The 16043-nt window shown below is 39.6% G+C and overlaps 1 long non-coding RNA gene across 6 annotated transcripts in view; it reads left to right on the forward strand.

Moving 5' to 3' along the window:
* The first annotated feature begins 1616 nt into the window (after positions 1-1616).
* LOC121493239 overlaps positions 1617-16043 on the forward strand; it is a 214213-nt gene continuing 199786 nt past the window's right edge. For 4 of the 6 annotated variants that reach the window (XR_005988423.1, XR_005988426.1, XR_005988425.1 and 1 more), the window contains exons 1-2: positions 10897-11222; positions 13011-13136. This is a non-coding gene — a long non-coding RNA (uncharacterized LOC121493239). Of the gene's footprint in view, positions 1703-2395; positions 2530-10896; positions 11223-13010; positions 13137-16043 lie in introns of those variants that run through there. The other 2 variants (XR_005988427.1, XR_005988424.1) reach the window with 2 other exon arrangements.

The following is a 16043-nucleotide window of genomic DNA, read 5'->3' on the forward strand; positions in this document are numbered from 1 at the left end:
ATCACATAGGCATTTTGTCATGTCACATCATCCCAAGAAAGCTGAGTACAGAATAACAAGATATTTTAAGAGAGAGAGATCACATTCACCTAACTTTTATTGCAGTGTATTGTTATAATTGTTCTATTTTGTTAAGAGTTAGTGTTAATCTCTTACTATGCCTAATTTATAAATTAGATTTTATCATAGGTATGTATGTGTAGGAAAAAAAACAGTACATACAGGGTTTGGTATTACCTGTGGTTTCAGGCATCTGCTAGGAGTCTTGGATTATATCCCACTGCAGATAAGGTGGAAAGACTGTATTTACTGGACCATCCACACTGGCCTATATAAGTTATCTGGCATCATTGTGGAAATGTGGAGGTAGCCAGATGAGACCTTTTCAATATCAAACATACTGAGAAACTGAAACCTGTAAGATTGGATTCTTTTCCTAAAATGATTCTGATATTGGTTTTCTATTCCTTTGCTCTGGTTAAGAGAGAGATTGTTTCACAGATGAAAGGGGATATGAGGGAAGTAGACGAAGGTGAACCCAATCATCAAGAGAAAACCATTATTTGCCTACTTTGAAGAAATCATTTTGAAATAATGAGGCATAATTAATGTCAGTGCTTAGGATTATATGTGAGTTTGCCAAGATACCCAGTGCAGTTCTAATGGCCAGAAATGGCAGTTTGATCACAGGTATGCCAACTAGGCTATCCCATGCCTCACTGAATTTAGCAGTAAAATGAGATTAACTGTACACATCAAGTAATAAGTGAGACAACGATTACCACCAGTAATGGCTAGTCTACTTTTAGTGCCAGAAGCTAATTTAAGGGCACTGCAGTTTATTTAATCTTCACAGCAAACCTGGTGAGGGGGGTATTATCCCTGGTTTACTGATAAGAAAATCAGTAAAAGGTTAAGTAATTTGCCTAATATCTCACAGCTATGAAGCATGAATTTGAACCCAACTACAGGATTGTGTAAATAAAACAAATCATTGTCACTCTTGAGTGACTTCTATGTGCCTGGCACTGGGCTAGGCACTTTAATGTGTTGTCTCATTTACTTCCCATAACCCTGTGAAGTAAATGCTATATTCATACGACAGGTGAATAACTGAGACTCGGATTATGGAATATTCCCAAGGTTATGTAAGGTCAGGCCTGCCTGACTCCAAAGTCTATACAAACTAGTAATTCATTAAACTCTTTAAACTGGCAAGTGGTGTTCTTCTTTCTTCTCCATGATTTCCTCTCCCACTCTTATTCTCCTCTGGTACATTCCTCATTCTTTGCGCTTTTATGATACATCCATCGCTCAATAATGTGCATGACGTAAAACCTGCTAACATTTTCTGAGCCCAGGCTAAGTGCTGGGTATGGTGCTAAATTGTTTGCTGTTCATCACCTCATTTAATCCTCCTAGCGATCAAGGATCACAGGTGCCCACTATTAGCACTATTTTATATATGAGGCAACTGAGGTTGATAGTGATACTCTTGGCAGCATTTTGCCGAAGCGTCTGGTGATGCAATATTCCTTTGAGAACATGGAGCATTTTAAAGCCTCGTGGTATTTGCTTGCGTTGAGAATAAATGAGCCAGATTAAAAATTCTTTCAGTTTTTGGACATTAAAAAACATACCATCCTATTTAAAAGAATTTTTCCCCCCCTTGAAGCAGGGTCATGGAGCTGTGTCCTTTGCGGTATGTTTCTTGAGAAGTTCTATTGGGCTCATCTGGCTAATTCTGGATGCTTCCTCTTGCTCTGGTCTTTCTGTGGCTCTCTGCTCCGTTCTCAGGACAGCCACCATTAGCTTCTGTGTCTACTGAAGGAACCAGTGTGTGTGGGGGGCAGGGTGTTGGGTCTCTGGGAAACTCATTTGCATACTTCTTGTTACAAAGGCCGACCACATCCTGGTTAAGACAATGTGCTGTCTGATAAACAGACTGCATCCCCCAGTGTCTGCCTGGAGCTCGGCCAGCCTGTGGTCCGCCTTTGTCACAAGGTGCTGTTTTTTCTGCCTGGAAGTCCAAGGACAGGACAAACCAGCTAAATGAACCTTTTATTTCTCCCATTCTCTGGCAGAGATTCCTTGGGTCAAAAACATTTATTAATATTAGATTAAGGGGGAGGCATCAGAATTCCCCAAAGAAGCTTCCCCAAGTCTGCGGAAAACCTATACAAGGTTTTTTATCTTCCTTTCTAGCTATGAATTCTTTGGGGATTGGAGAAACTCAAAAACTTGGAAAATACAGCGTGAGGGCAATATAAAGATCAAGGTTTGCCAAGATTTTGTGTTGATAAATATTTATTTCCACATCTGTTTTCTATGTGTTCCCTTTCTCTTTTCCTCCTCCCTTCCAACCCAACACACAGACAAAAGGAAGTGGAGGTTTAAACAATTAACTGGTGACTGCAGGACAAGTTGTTTAGGAATCGGGATAATTGACTTCTAATTTCTCCATTCTTTCTACAATTGGGTAAATTAAAAAAATAATTTTTGTGATGCAGTCTCTTGATGGCAGTTAAGGTAAGAAATCTGCGCTCTGTGTGTAAGTGTGTGTGTGTGTGTGTGTGTGTGTGTGTATGTAACTGCTTTTTCTTCTTAACTGCCGTCAAAACAATTCAACATTTCCTGCTCTGCTGCAAGTGTTTTCAAATGTAAATATGGTACCTATTTTAAGATCTATTTTAACCACAACTTTTATTGGTGACTATAATCATTGAAAGGAAGGCACCCAGCAGTATGGGAGTTGTTTTAATATTTTTAATCCATAATCCCTGTAAACAGACTTTGTCTTGAGGGAATAGAGTATACAATGATTTCCTTTCCACATTCACAGAGACCTCTTAAATATATTACAGTCTCTCATCTGTAGCTAATCCCACACGTGTAGAGAAGACTTCCAGTCCAGGACTGACTGGACTCCTCCCGGAGGCATTTGTGGAGGATGGGGGGAGAGATGATGTTACAGAACAGTTCGAGAACGATGCCAGTCGGCATTTTGAAGGATTACTAATATTTCCAATGAGGCCTCTGAAGAGATTTCTGGCAGCCGAAGAACAATAATATGATAGAGATTGATTATTTTGAGGTTTTGAAGCTAAATACTAGCACATGGTGAATATTGAGGTTTATTGTGAAAATGAAAATTAGACCACTGTGGAAAACCCTGTGAAGCATACCGTAAGGGGAGAAGTTATCTGAGCAATCTCAGCTTTCTTAGATTAGGAAAGATCACAAATCCTTAGTGACTGTGTTTTCCTTTTTTTTTATATCACACCGGTCCTTGAGATTCAGAGTCATCAGCAATTAAGAGCTTACTAAGGAGGTTGAGCCCCACTTCTGTTCCAAAGAGGTAGTTGTAAAAAGAGCAGCCTTGATGAAGGGGGCTTTGAGAGCAATGTGAGGCGTTGAATGAACCTGCTTTCCTCTTTATTAGCTGTGTGGCTTTAGGCAAGTCGCTTAACCTGTCTGAGCCTCAGTTTCCTCATCTGTAAAATAGAGGCAATAATACCTACCTTGCTGCATTTTGCTGTAAGCATTAGAGGCCTATAGCCTAACAATAATGTCTAAAATAGTCAGCCCTCAGCAAATGATATTTGTTCCCCTTCCTGTGTCCCTCCCTTGGCCTCCTCCTTACTTTGCACTTGCTGTATTAATAGGCACTTGGGATTGGGTATGCCACTTTACTTCTCTGAGCCTCATTTCTAAAACAAGGAGTCAAGTTTCTAGGTTCCTCCTGGTTCTGAAGTAGTATAGTATCATGAAGAATGAAAGGAAATAGTTGTAGTCAACCATTATGTTAATCAACAAACCACGGTTTTTGTAACAAACTATAGAAATGATCCCTGAAAGTATAGTCTTCAAACCATGGTTTTTGTATGCTGAGATGTGCCACTGTGTTACGACGGTGCCTCCTCTGTCCCGTTCAGAAACATTTTCATATTTGAATTTCACACAATCTTGGAGTTTGGCCATTTTTATATTCTTACTATGTTTCTGGTATAGTTTTGCCCTGGAGGACCTTAATCATCATGGGACAGTCTTTCTGCCCTTCAGAAAGGCAAGAAATAGGTTAATCCTGGGGTCCAACAAACTCCCTGGCAGATGGTAGGTTCAGTCAGAGTTGTGGGAGGAATAAATCTGGTTGATACCATTTATTGACTGTCTACTTAAGCTAAGGGCTCTGTTAGAGCTTTATTGACATGATTGTATTTATTATGACAGAAGGCAAGTACAAATCAAGCAACAATTTTCTTCGTATATGTGGGAAAAGTAGATGTAAAACATTGTCCATTACTAAATTTCTTTACTGTACTTCTCTAGCCTTCTACTTTTCCTGTATCCTCTGTCCCAGGGTACTTTGATAAAATGTGTCCCACCGTGCTTTATGATCTAAAAGGACGATAGGTGTTAAAAAAATAAATACAGGGACGATAAGCATGTAGAATGCATGTATCTTATTGGCCATCCAGTTCTACAACCTGATCTCCTCCTCAGAGTGTTTTGCCTCCTGCTATAGCTGTCGCTCAGCTGTTCTTATAGGATCCTATGTGTTTTATGTTTTGGGCTTCCTCCAGGAGCCACAGCTATCTCTTGGTTATCTAAAGGAGATCATCCAGCATGGCTTATGGTTTTCATCTGGCTCCGTGCCTCTTGGAGATTTTACTGTTCATTCACATCTCTACCAGAGGATAGGGAGAGGGAAAGAAAAAAAAAAAAAGCTGGAACTCAAACCAGTGCATTTTGCTACTTGGTTACAGTTCTGGTAAATGACGGGACCAGAAGGGAAGGAAATTGAACTTGTAGGGTTTCCATAGCCATTTGGCCCACTTCCCAAAGGTTTTGCTGGCCAGTGTGTTTGAGGATAGGAAGTGGCTTGGGTGTGGTTTCAGACCTGGGCCTCCACTCTCTCATCAGAGAAGATGGGGTAAAGCCTATAGGTCATTTCTCTGTTTGAAAAAGTGGTTGACCGGACTTATACATGTGATTATTGCTGGAACACTGCGTGGAGGGTTGTATGCCAACAGCATGGCTGTGTAAGGTAGAAGGTGGCATGATGGTTACTTGTGGTTGTTTTTATCCCAAGTTCTTTGGCATTCAGGGCATGGGACAAAAGTATATAGTTTTGGTTTGGCATTCTATGACTATCCAGCTGGGTTATTTTCTTTCCTCCTCTTTTATGGGGTAGTTTAAGGTTTAGATTTTCTTTTTACCGCAGAATCTAATTTAGTTGCAGCATTTTAAAAATTATTCTTTTGTATATGTGCCCAGAGCTTTTTAGGCTATTGGTAAACTTTAAAAAATACCACAGTGCTTGTAAACATATATAATTTAAGAACCAGTCAAGACAGAAGTCTATGATATCCCTTGGAAAATTCTTACTTGGAAGTAATTCTAATTAAGAAGATATTTTCTGGTTTCCTTCTTGCATGCCTTATTAGTAATAATGCTATTAGTTAGATAAAATCATTTTTCTCCCTAGGATTTAATTTTTCCCTATTCCTTTTCTTAGTTATTATAAAAAATCAATTTTATTGTAGTTACCTTTTATGAAAAACATGTCACACTTGTGATAACAAACAATTAATATGACAGAGATGAGAACAGCTGGATTCTTGAAAGTCAGCGTTTTACAGATGTTCTTTTATAACAAGCTCAGTGAAAATGAAGTACAGGGAAACCTCATTAAACCACAATTGATTTATTCAAAAGAATCTTACAATTTAAAGAACATGTTCTTCCCCCAGTTACTATATACCCTATTTTTTTAAAAACAAGGATATGGGTAAGTTGCTTGACTATTCAGAACTATTTTGTTTTTCCTGTCATTTGAATTCCAAGTTAGGACAGTTTAATTCTTTTTTTTTTTTTTTTTTTAGTTTAATGCTTTTAGGTAGTAAAGAGACTAATGTCTGCTGAATGAAACACCAAAAGAATATACCACCGATTTCTGACTGTGTGTTGGGCCACAGTGAACGAGAATGGTTTAGACTATGAAATTTTGGTATTCAGAAAATACGGTGACCTGATTTTTCCTTCTGGAACATGTCAAGGTCTAGTGAAGACAACATTGTTCTGCTTAGGAAAGATGAGATTGTACCTTAGTTCTACTTTGTAAGATGTACATGATGAATCACTTAAGTAAATGCACCATAGCCACTGATTGCCTTTTTTCACTTCTGGCATGGGGATTTATTTGAGGAATTTATTTAATTTACCCAGCATGGGAATTTATGTTAATAAAATAATGTTTATTTACCCAGTTATTTATTTCGATGTTAGTCGATGGCTCAAAAATGAATTAAGCTTGTAATATTTCTTGGAGCTACTTTATGCCATTGCCCCAGAAACTGAGAACTTCCCAAGCCTTTAAGAAAGTCATACTTGATACAACAATGTGACATAAAGCACCAGCATCATCATACTTTCTGAAATTCCTTCCTATAATGCCAAAGAATTTCAAAATAAGTTTATTTTGTAGGGACTAAAATTAGTCTAAATCTATTTGTGATGGTATTATGGGAATTAATAAAATGCACAGGAACACAAAATATTTACAATGTGCATTTGCTTAGTATTTGGTATATGTAAACCTGGACATGAGGTTCAGTATCTTTGGCACATGAACTTTAGTATCTGCCAGGGGTATATTTCTCCGATTAAAAGACTGTTTTTCCCAAGTACTGCTTCCTTGGAAACTTGGAAAGAGACTTTGTTGGTGACTATGTGGCTGTTGGATCAGAATGTGAATCATGTTTGATATACTGTGACCACCATTCTTTTAAATGCTTCTCTGCCTGAGCTTATGTATCTAGATTGGGTAAAGAGGTAGCAGTAACAGATTATCATAACTTACAACAGACATTATCTATTTTCCACAATTGACTGTTGTTATCTTGGGCGAATAGCTGAGGGGAGCTGTAGTAGGTCTAGCCTTTTCTCTTTGATCCTCATTCTGCTCATGATGGTTAATATTTGTTATGAGACATCTTCTAAAATGGGCAAAGGCTTAATGACCTTTCATGGTTTTTAATTCAACTCTTTCTATGTTGCTAAGTGGGCAAGGAACAACTTTACTGTGTTGTCTAAAATTTTGAATTTTTAAAGTACTGCTACTAATACTAAGTTGGTAGTGAGTTTAGAAAAAATACGTTGGGAAAAATGAGTAGAGGTATTTGCAGAGTACTTTCACCAATTCAAGATTTATAAATCTACATTGCAGGTTCTTGGGGAGTATTAAACAACATCACATAATAATATGTAGCTCCATCTAGTTTGGAATGCTAATGGAAGAAACTGGTATTAATGGGGTACCTGCTATGAACTAGGTACCTTGTAAGGTCCTTATATATACTAGCATATTGATCCATTGAGGTAGTATTACTAGCTCTGTTTTAAAGGTTAAACCAAATGTCCCAAGGTCAGTTAAGTAGTAAGTGCAAGCTAATCTTTTATGAAAGCACATGCCTTCCTGACTATACCACTAGTCTATTTTTCTAGAATTCCTGGGTCTTTGTTTCTAGTAAAATAGCTAATGTTTGTCAAATCTGTAGTATCAGATTTTGCAGATTCCTCATAGGCACAATTATAAAGCAGCCTATACCTAACATAGGTATTTGCATACCCATCACCACCTGCCTGTCTTCTACCAATCAATTAACCTAATTCTAGAATTCTTCCTTCATGTGATGTATACATGATCTTCTCCTGTCTATTGCAAAGGTTAAAATGCTATTCAAGCCTTAAAACTTATCACTGGAATGACTAATTGGTCCCTAATTGGTCCCTGGTCAACACTGAGTGATGTAACTAAGTTAATATACTGAACCACCATTTTCATTAAGTCATTTGATGTCTCCCAGTTGCCTACAGATAAAACTCCTTTTTTAAAATTTATTTTTATTTTTTTATTTTACCATTTCATTTATTGGTGTTCAATTTGCCAACATACAGAATAACACCCAGTGCTCATCCTGTCAAGTGCCCCCCTCAGTGCCCATCACCCATTCACCTCCACCCCCCCGCCCTCCTCCCCTTCCACCACCCCTAGTTCGTTTCCCAGAGTTAGGAGTCTTTATGTTCTGTCTCCCTTTCTGATATTTCCCACACATTTCTTCTCCCTTCCCTTATATTCCCTTTCACTATTATTTATATTCCCCAAATGAATGAGAACATATAAACATTTATATAAACTGTCCCTAGTCTGACTTTTCTGAATCCCCTCCCACTACCCCTCTAACTGGACCTGGATCCAGTGTTGCCAAATGGTCTTCCTACACCTCCACCTGTGTGTAATGCTGTTTTTCCAGCCCTTTCATTCTTAACAAACTTGACCATTCTGAGCCCACAGCAGATCCTGGTTCTTCCCTGAAAGCTTCCACTGTTAGGTCCGAGGGGGAGCGATCTTCTCTACTTAGGCCACCCCTTGCTAAACCACTTACTGCAAGGTGTTATGAAAAGAGAGCAGTTTTGACTACTGAGTCTTTTACTTACTGTCTGTGAGCTTAGGAGGTCATTTCATAGAAGGAGGTCACTATCATAAGATTCAGTTTTCTTACATATAAAATGAGTATAGGTGTGACAACCCCCATGTGACCTACCATGGATGAGCTGCTTTTCTTGTGACTCAGTGCCTTTAGTTGTAAAATGGAGATAATAAGAGTAATTGATGTAGAATGGAACATGTGAGAATTTCCTGTGTATGAGGATGAGTTAGGTTACATTGCAGGAAAAGTCAAGCTCAAGTCTTACTCCCTTAAAACCACAACATTTTATTTCTTTATCATACGACACATCCATCTCAGGCCAGCAGAATTCTGTTTCACACTGTTCACAGTCAAGGTTGCCAGAGCCTTCACTAACTTGGAACAACAGTAGGAGGAAGGGGATGTAGTGAATTGTGTGTGTTGGTTCTTTTTTCTCTTTTCTCGTCTTTCTTTGTTTCTTTGTTTCTTTGTTTCTTTCTTTCTTTTGAGTGAGATATCACAGTGGAGAGGAGAGGCAGAGGGAGAAAGAAAGAGAGAATATCTTTTTTTATGGTGAAAAAATTTAAATTTAGATTTATAGCTGGCTGGACTCAGTTTAGATGGTCCCAATTTTGTTGGCAACATCCAAAGCATCATAGTCAGGAGCCAGTCGAACATATACTTTCTTCTCTCCATCAGGCCTGATCAGGTGTTGACCTTGGCCACATCAATGTCATAGAGCTTCTTCACAGCCTGTTTGATCTGGTGCTTATTGGCCTTGACATCCACAATGAACACAAATGTGTTGCTGTCTTTTATTTTCTTCATGGCTGACTCAGTAATAAGGGGGAACTTGATGATGGCATAGTGATCAAGCTTGTTTCTCCTGGGGGTGCTCTTCCGAGGATATTTGGGCTGCCTTTGGAGACGCAGGGTCTTGGGTCATCGGAATGTAGGTGACGTGCTGATCTTCTTTTTTTTGTGACTGGGCACGCCTTTCAGCACCGCTTTCTTAGCTTTCAAAGCCTTTGCCTTGGCTTTGGCTTTGGGAGGGACAGGGGCTTCCTTCTTCTCCTTCGGCGCCATCTTTGTGAAGGGGCAAGAGAGAGAGAATCTTAAGCAGCTTCCTCCACCCAGCTCAGGGCCCAACACAGGGCTTGATTCCATGACTCTGAGGTCATGACCTGAGCCAAAATCAAGAGTTGGACACTTAACCGACTGAGCCACCCAGGTGCCCTAATTGTGTGTTGGTTCCTAAAGCTTCTATTGGAGGTGATGCCCATTACTTCTTCTCACATTTCATTAGCTAAAGCAAATCACATGACCACAGCTAACTTCAAAGGGACAAGGAAGAATAATCCTACCAAATGCTCAGAAGATCATAACCCAGAAACATTAGGGAATGGCACTAATGATGGCCATACCAGGCTTGTGTCATTGAACTATTTTCTTATGGTAAGGTGTGTTTCAAGATTTATCTGTCCTTCTATGGCCTAAGCTCTTTGGAGTCCCAGTGGGGATCTATTCTCTGCCTTCCTTTCTCCACAGTGGTCAGGATAGATCTTCAGTATGTTTTACTGAGTAGGTGATTAGAATACTACTCCAAGTGGCTTTTCCTCTGATCTTAGGGAGCAACATAGGTTTCAAGTCCCCAGATTTGCTTTGTGCTAAGGAAAATCTTAGGTAGAACTTATGTAACACAAAACCAAGGTGAGGTCTCTGAAAGGACCTGCTGTCTTTTTAGCTGATCTCTTATGGAACTATGAACTTGGTGGCATTTAGAAAAGTGCTCCTTTAAAGCTTCACCTTTCCTTTTCTGAAGGACCGGAGTCAAACGTTGGGATTAATTTCTGATTAATTTCTAATCTCAAGCAGCAATATGCTAAATGGATCAGAAAGAGGTGAGTGTATCATATCAGAACTTGGGCTTGCTCAGCTTCAGGAACACACCAGAAATCACCTTTCTAGATCTGTGGGAAAGGCTAGAAAAGACCTGTGGTGTTGAGAGATGAAGTTTTCAGCTGAAAATCACCTACTAAATGGTCTGAAGTCATATAATTTGATTTTTCATTTATAATCATAGAAGACATTTATATTTGTTACTGTAAAGTTAGTAAATATAGATGGATAAAACAGAAAAAAACCACCATAAAAGGGAAAATTACCCAAATGAAAAACATCTTATTTCTCATCTTGAATTAATGTATTTTAAACAAAACACCATATACTCTTTCATTGCTGTAGTGAATGTTTCTTACAACACTGGTCAATTAACATACTGTGTTATAGTTTCTGTCACTACACTGTAAATTTACAGACAGTAAATTTACATCATAAACTTGGCCTGATGTTTTCAAAGAAATTCCTTTTTATTAAACAAATTTTAAACAATACATAACAACTGTCTTTCTCTGACTTAGAATTACAAATCCCAGATGCAAGCATGGCTTTCTAAAAGTTACGAAAACAATCTTTAAGTAAACAAAATGAAGTGGGTCACAAGTAAGCGGTTCCATGAGTCTATGGCTTGATGTGCAACAGAGATGAGAGAGGCATTACTAAAAAATCGGGATGCTCTGAAAGAAATGGGCAAAGGGACTCTTCTGTATTGTGGAGCTCTTGACAGTGTGCCAAAGTTGGAAAGTGAGTCACTTCTGCTGCTGCCAAAACCATTCTAGAAGCCTGTGAAACTGGAGTCCATGTTCCAGGCACTCCACTACCTTTGATGCATTTGATTGGGAACCTCAAACAGTAAGTCAGAGGGCTGTCTGGCTGTGGGGGGAAGAAGGTGCTGGTGGGCGTACCCTCTAATCTGACCCCATGACCCTTTTCTCTTCTTGGCCACCCTTGGATGAGAACATCAGTGGAAAATTGTGTGATCTCTTCAGGGGACTGACTCAATTTGGACATAGCCCTATGTCCAAAGAGGCAGGGCCTCTTCCTTCCTACTGGGCAGTGGGTGAATTTATTGACTTCCACTTCTCAGTTGATTTTTCTCCTCTTCCTCTTAGTTATCTTTTAAAAAGAATGTGGCTATGGCTGGTTTGGCGGTATCTGGTCTTACCAAATGAATGTTACAACTTGAGACTGAATAAATGATCACAGAAATGGAATTAATAGAATTAATTAGAATTCTAGAATTAATTAATTCAAGAATTCTGATTAATAGAATTAATCATCATATTAAATGAAATTAGATTATAAACTGGGGCCCTGGATAACATGACAACTTATATCCGTTTAATGCATTGTATGTTGGTGTCATTATTACCATATTATCATCTTCATTTTATAGGCAAGAAAATTGAGACAAGCAGAGGTTGAATCTTGCCCCAGATCACATGAAAATGATGCTTAGGTTTCTTTGTATCTCCCCATTGCACGCTGAATGTTTATATTTTCTTTCCTATAAATCTAAACAATACCATTTCCTGCCTTTCTCTCCTCCAGCCTTTCTCTCCTTCAAGCCTGCTGTGTTCACCTCCAAACCCTTCATTTACCCACAGCGCTATGAACATGCTGTGGGTGATAGCATCTGAACCCTTTTGGTTTTGCCCTCTCCCTTCTCAATCTCCTTTCTCTCTATTTGCTTAAATTCTATCTGTTTTCTCAGGATAGTCTCCATTCCTGCTCCTCTGTGAGGCCTTCCCTGGACTGTCCAGCCCACAGAGATCTCTGTTATCCAAAAAATTCCCTTGGCCTTTGTTACCTATAGTACTTCTTCACTGCTTCCGGAGTCCCTAGTAGTAGTAGTTCTCTTTGTAGAAGTTTATGTGTCAAACCCTAGTCTAGACTGTGAGTTCCTTCAGGGAGGAACAGCAAGCTTCAGTGAGTACTGGTACTTTGTCTCATACCTTATTGTGTACTGTTCCTCCTGTAGAGGTATACATAGCATACTGTCTATTTTGTGACCTCTAAACTGAAGAGGTGTATGATTACCATCATTATTCATATTGACATCGTCCACGCAGGAAGCAGTTAGAGGAGACGCTAAATTGAGAACTTGAAGCTTGGGAAGTATTTATCCTAGCTTGATTTTATTCAGTATTTTTTTTAATAACTGAAAAGGATTTGTAGATTTAATGACACATACCAAGCTTTATAACTCCCGTATACTTCATTTTGTGCCATGTACTTCAGCATCAGTAAATTGAAATCACAGACCAGAAAACCAAGCAAGATCCACTGTTTCTTGAAGACAGGCTTCTCCCCTGGAGTTGAGCTCCTATTGAATGCTACACACTATGTCCATTTCATCAAAGAATTCTTCAAGCCTTTTTTAGAGTCAAAATAAAGATCTGGATAACACCAACTATCTGCAACTTAATCCTGTTGATTTCAAAACCCTTAGTACAAAAGGAAAATAAGGCTGACTAACTTTAAGGCCCATGCATTCTGGGTATGTTTTCTCCGAAGATACAGGGTACTAGGTCTTAAAGGACTTAAGCCTGAAGTCTGTAACTTTGATAATAAAAGATGTTTTGTGTTTCAATGGCATCTGATGTTTAAGGATTAATCTATCTCTAAATCCATCTGCAGGAGACCCAGATGTGGTATATAGAGATGATTTGACCGACTTTATGGCGGAGGACTGGAATTTTGCCTTAAATGGTACTCTTCAGAGACAAGAATCTTGAGTTTGGCAACATACATTGATAAAAAGAAGTGAGTAATTTCTAAATCTCCACTCTCCTTCGGTCTGTGAAGACAGCCTTAATATTAGAGAATTGCCAAGCAGGCACATGATTAAAAGATGCTGTGAGGATTTGAATTAACTGATGCAGGGCAGCAAGGAGTAGGAACAGAGCCCGGAGAGACAGGACGGACAGAAGACATTTTTTCTGAAGAATACAGAGTTAACTTTTTTTGGCTTTCTTTCTTCAAACATACCAGTTCACAGGATAATCATAATCCCAGCAGTTTACATTTACATAATGCTTTACCACTTGCTTTCACAGATTTTATTCCCACTTGATCAGAGGGAGCCTGCTTTGTGCGGAGCACCTAATCTTGAAATAAATCATTTACTATATGAGGATTTAAACAGGTCTTTTGGATAAAAAGTGCATTACATATTTATGAGCACTGATTTCAAGAATCACTTTGAAAGAGCTATTGATGTTGCTCTATATTAGAGATCCCAACTAAATCCCATTTGATTCATCCTTGTTTTTTTGGTTTTTGTTTTTTTCTTTTTTCCGGAGGTTCCAAATCATGTTTGTAAATACTTGAGGGCCCATTTCCTCCTATAAGAAGGAAAACATTTAGGTGCAAGTCAGGAACTTATGAACCTTCTGCCTCTGTTCTCAGTGCATCGGGAAGACCAGTTTTCTGAAATTAAGATGGCAGTCTATTTTGTGAGGCAATAATAATGGTGATGGTAATGATGATAATAAAATGTAGGGATTCTAATTCAGGACAGCAGGAGAGAGGAGATTATAGTCTATTAAAACAAAGTCCTTTGATGTCTGCTGTGAGGAGGGATCCCCAAAATGGTTATTATTCGCTTTTAAAATGAGTTATTGCTTGAGTGTCCCTGCTTTATTTTGTTATTTAGAGGTTGTTTATAAAGGTTATTGCCATTAAACCAGTTGCTTCCTGCGTAATCAGATCCCGAACATACTAGGAGAAAACAAAAGACAATCGCATGTAACTGAAATTATTTTGGGGGCTCCTGAGAAGAGAAAGAAAAAAAATAGAATAAACATTGTTTACCGATTGCCACAGTTCAACTCCCATCAAAGATATTGCTTTCTTTAAATTAAAAATGAAATTCCTAGGGGAAGGGCTTTCTTCCCCTCTCTTTAAAAAAACAAAAGGGGGTAAAAACCGAAAGCAGGGGCAGCTTTGCAGGGCTACTGGTGCCTGAGTAGAATTGCTAACTGGTTCCTCTCTCTTTGCTGGGCTGTCTGTATTCACTGTATCACAAGCTTGAAGCCAGACCTCATTTGACTGAGCCAAAAAATGGTCCTTTTGTTGCTGTTTTTTTCCCTAGTGTCATCTCTCATGGTTGCCCGGGCAACCAGTGTGTATCCTTTCAGCATAGGTTACTGGGCCCCAGGAAGGAAGTGCTCCCGCGCTGGCCTGCTATTTTTATAGAACCGTTACATAATACAATCTATTAAAGCTTCCTCTTGGTGTTTTATTGCACAAAGGGGAAATTAAGTTTGATGACTCCTAAATGTTGGATGGAGGATGTCAGGTGACTCGGATTGTTTGGCTCAGGCCACATAGCAACAATATTCCTATATGCAATTCAAGGAGAACCGATATACAATCGTGCCCTTGGCAGTGTTCGCCTGCCTGCAGATCACTGGAGGAAACTGAGCTCTCGGCTGCTCAAGGGTGCAAGTTTTGTCCAACTGTGCAAAGCTCCCTCTCTGGTAGGATGACAGCAGACAATGAAACACACTATTCACAGTTGAGGGCAGAGGGAATTTTAAAGGTGTAGCACATATGCTTTTAATAGGTGGTATGAGCCCTAAAAAAGAGAATTGGATTGGAAGGCAGGGGACCAGGATTCTCTTCCCAGGACGGCCCCTGAAGCATTACACGAATGCTGTGCGCTCTGCTTTCCACACTGTGGTCAGCCGTCAGGGAACTGGACCTGGGTAACTCTGCAGCGGTGGGGGGAGGGGAGCATCGGGAGAGAGAGGGCATCATAGCTAAAAGGCTTTTTAGTGGAGACCACTAGAGGCCACAGAGTCTTTTCACACTTGCCACATGACTCCAGTGATTCTCTGCTTGCTGCAGGAACCAACAGGGAATGCCAGTTCTTAGCACCTTTTATTCTCACCTTGCTCACCAGTTACAATTTGCCACCCATCTGAATGAAAGAAGGTGCAAATGTACAATGGGGTCAGAAGCCCTGTCCTGGAACAGAAATGAATCCTTCTACCCTCAGGGGAGATTTACTGCCACAAGTGACCTGAGGTCGGCGTTCCCTGGACTGGAGAGGATCTGAGCTGGCCACTCTCTCCTGTCTCTTCACAATCTCCCTCTGCTATTTTATCAACTCCCATCACTTCAACTGCACCTTGAGGCCCCTGACTCTCAAATCTGCTTTTCTTTGAGGTTCAGCTGTTCTGTATGCTCAGTGCCTGCCAGAGATCTTTCTCTGGTTGTCTGACTTTATCTCCAACTCAATATACTCAACAGGAAGCACATTCTTTTGTTTGCCCAACCCATGACCCTTGCTGATTCCCTGGTTTCCGTGAATAGCCGAATTCAGAGAATGCTAGATGTTGCTGGTCATCTGGTCCAGTCTTTCCGTTTTGCAGATGAAGATGAGACTGAAAAGGTTAAGTGATCTGTTCAAGGTCATCCAGAAGGTTGAGAACAGAGGGAAGCCCTCTTGATGATGGACCCCACTCCATTACACCCGGGCTTGATTATCTCTAAGAATTTTGAACCCTCTTCCCTACCCAGTCTTATCAAATCTTCTTTCTTGATCTCATAATCTAGTCTTTCCTGTTTCCACTCCTGTTGTAATAATTGAGATCTTACTTGCATCAAAACTAGACAATTTTAGTTTCTGGATTGGATGCTGCCTTTCTACCCTTTGAATCAATA

This window comes from Vulpes lagopus, chromosome 6, assembly GCF_018345385.1.
Source record: "Vulpes lagopus strain Blue_001 chromosome 6, ASM1834538v1, whole genome shotgun sequence".
Lineage (NCBI taxonomy): Eukaryota > Metazoa > Chordata > Mammalia > Carnivora > Canidae > Vulpes > Vulpes lagopus.